This window comes from Myotis yumanensis, unplaced genomic scaffold, assembly GCF_028538775.1.
Source record: "Myotis yumanensis isolate MYYU_CA2020_CCGP unplaced genomic scaffold, mMyoYum1.0.hap1 SCAF_15, whole genome shotgun sequence".
Taxonomy (NCBI): Eukaryota; Metazoa; Chordata; class Mammalia; order Chiroptera; family Vespertilionidae; genus Myotis; species Myotis yumanensis.
Window position 1 is genome coordinate 49,108,111 of NW_027223766.1, and position 2,967 is coordinate 49,111,077.

A 2,967-nucleotide genomic window follows, 5' to 3' on the forward strand; every position below is an offset into this window, starting at 1 on the left:
TTTTTGTCTTAAGCAATTGCAGTTTGGAGGTTGTTTACTGCTATAGCATAGCATTGCCTACCCAGACTGATACACTTCCAGGGTAGGAGACTTGGCTCCAGGAGGAAATAAAGTGAGACAAATCCTGATCAAAGAAGCTCAGAGACATCCAGGTCAATCTCATTAAAAGACACTAAAATCTGACAGAGGAAAATGTACGCAGCAGAGTTCCTGGAAAATTTTTCAGGTTGAGGACTTGAGCAAAACAAATTAAAAAGTCAGTTCAGTGTGAGATTTTGTTTCTGTTTTGTTTGTTGTTCATGAAAAGAGCACTCTTTCATCGGGTTTCTACCATGAGCTGGGCTCATTTAACCCTCACAACAGCCCCATAAAGCAAGTGCCTTCTTAAAGGGACAACTCTCTACCTTGCCCCTGAGAGACACAGTCCTGTATCCTACGAACTTCTCAGGAGCAGACAGATGGTCATGTAATTCAAACAAGAGGAAGACTGTGTGAGCACTAAGAAAGGGACAAGAAGGGACCCAGTACAGTAAGGAAAAGGAGATTAATCCCAGCAGATACAGCAGGGGGGATTTGGAACGTCATCTTAAAGGAACAAGCTATGTGCAGAAGGACTTTCACAAATAGTGGAGAGAGAAGTTTCAAATGAATTCAGAAAAGAAGTGATGGCAAGAGCAAAAACATAATAGTGAGAAAATGCAGTGACTATTCTAGGATCAGAGAGTACCTGGGTGTTGTTAGCTATTTGTATAAAGCTTTTATCAGAACTTGGACATGTTAGAAATACTAGTTGGACTGTGGAGACACTAGTTAGATTTTGTGACAGTTAAGACACATTTAGAGTAAGTTCATGGAAGACAGACTGGGTTGTGTAATACAGAATCCCTTCATGACTGCATGATGGGATTCTGAGAGAGGAATGACCCTCTAAGGTCAGGACACTAGCAAGTATAAGAATTGAACAGGTAGAGTGTGTACTATGATGACATGGGTTTAATGACTGGCTTTGTGGTAGCCAGCCTCTAAGATGGCCTTCAATGAGCCTCACCTGCTGGAATTCATGTCTTTATTTTCCCCCTGGAGGAGTACTGGACTTAGTGACTCACTATTAACAAACAGAATGCAGCAAGGAGATAAGGTGTCACTTATTAGGTTACAAAAAGACTACGACTTCCATCTTAATGTATCTCTCTCTCTCTCTCTCTCTCTCTCTCTCTCTCTCTCTCTCTCCCTCTCCCTCTCTCCCTCTCTCCCTCCCTCTCAGATTAGGTTAGAAATAGACTGTGACTTCTATCTTAATCTCTCTCCTCCTCCTCCTCCTCTATTGCATACACCCATGCACTCTTGATATTGCTCTTGCTCTCTCTCATTCACTCTCTCTCAGGTCTCTCAGCCCTGGGAGAAACCAGGAAAGCCCCATAAAATAGTAGAAGCATAAAAATATGATTGGATGAATGAATGAATGAATGTGTCAATACATTTATTGGTGATCAACAGTCCACAAGATAAACCCCAGCCTCTGCCCTTATGAAACTTACTTTATAGAGATAGTCAAAATGATCCGAAAGGACCACCAGATGTAAGTTTAATAGCCAGCTACATAATAAATTCAATACAATTCAAGAATACTTCTGGCCCTGGCCAGGTAGTTCAGCAGGTTAGAGTGTTGTCCTGATACACCAAGGTTGCGGGTTTGAGTACGTATAAGAATCAGCCAATGAATGCATAAATAAGTCTGCAGAGCAAGTCCCCACCCCTCGTTAAAATAAATAGCAGGCAAAGTGTAAGAGTAGATCTCCTAGCACCTAAACCACAACCCTGAGCAATCCAGGGCCTCCGATATTCTCACTTCCTTTTGAGAGCACTTTCTCTTCAACTTCTGTTTTGTTTCCTTCTGAATTTTTGATCCTATTTTGATCCCAAGAACTGTCTCCATTTGACAGACGAGGACGGTCTTAGCTGTAGAGGGGAACTAGGACTTTGTAGAAGATCTTCCTACTCATGTTCTCACGCTCAGTTCTGGATGGAGAACAGATTCCTGTGCGTCTTGGCAGCAAACGGTCTTTTATTGTCCAGGGCAGGATTTGAAAAACAGAGGCCTGTGAATGGTTTCCATATGACAGTGACCCACAGCGAAAAGTGGGGACAGATCCAGGTGGGAATTGGGGGCCTGCACTGTCTCACAAACCACCGGCTTCTGAAAGAAGCATGAACATCCCCACGTGACAGAAGTGGAAACTGATGCTGGAAGAGGTTAAACAACTGCTCCCATGTACACAGTCCTAAGTATTGGGATCAGAGTCCTGATGCTGGTCTTTCTGGCTCCACAGTCTGTGCAGGAGGGGACAGCACACACAGGCGTCCACTCCTCCACGCACTGACAGGTTCATCTGACCTCAGTTACCACTGGACACGCTTGATCCCTCATTTGCCAGATTAGGAAGAAGTCACTTCCCTTGGGATTCTCTTCCTCCACTAAATTGCACCAAAAACACAGAGCACACATTGTCCAGAAGGGTCGTTCTTTAAAAATGAGTTCTCGAGACCTGCTGTACAGCATCGTGCCTGTAGCCAACAATACTGTACTGTGTCCTTAAAAACTTGTTAAGCGGGGATGGACATCTAATGCTGGGTGCTCTTACCACAAATAAAAAGGGACACAGGAAACTTTTGAAGGTGGAGGATATGATGATGGTTTCACAAGTATATGCGTATGTCCAAACTCCTCTAATCATCTACATTAACCATGGGCAGTCTTTCTGCATATCAATTATACCTCAATAAAGCTGTTAAAAATAAGTTACATCAGAGTGGGCAGAATAACAGGTGCCAATCTGCTACTGGTGAGACCTCTGATCACACCAGGTGTTGTCATGGGATACTGGCCAGCACAGCAATAGTCCCTCACTAGCCAGTCTCCTTACTCACAGCACTACTATTCTTCAGAGGAAAGTGATCTTGCTCCTT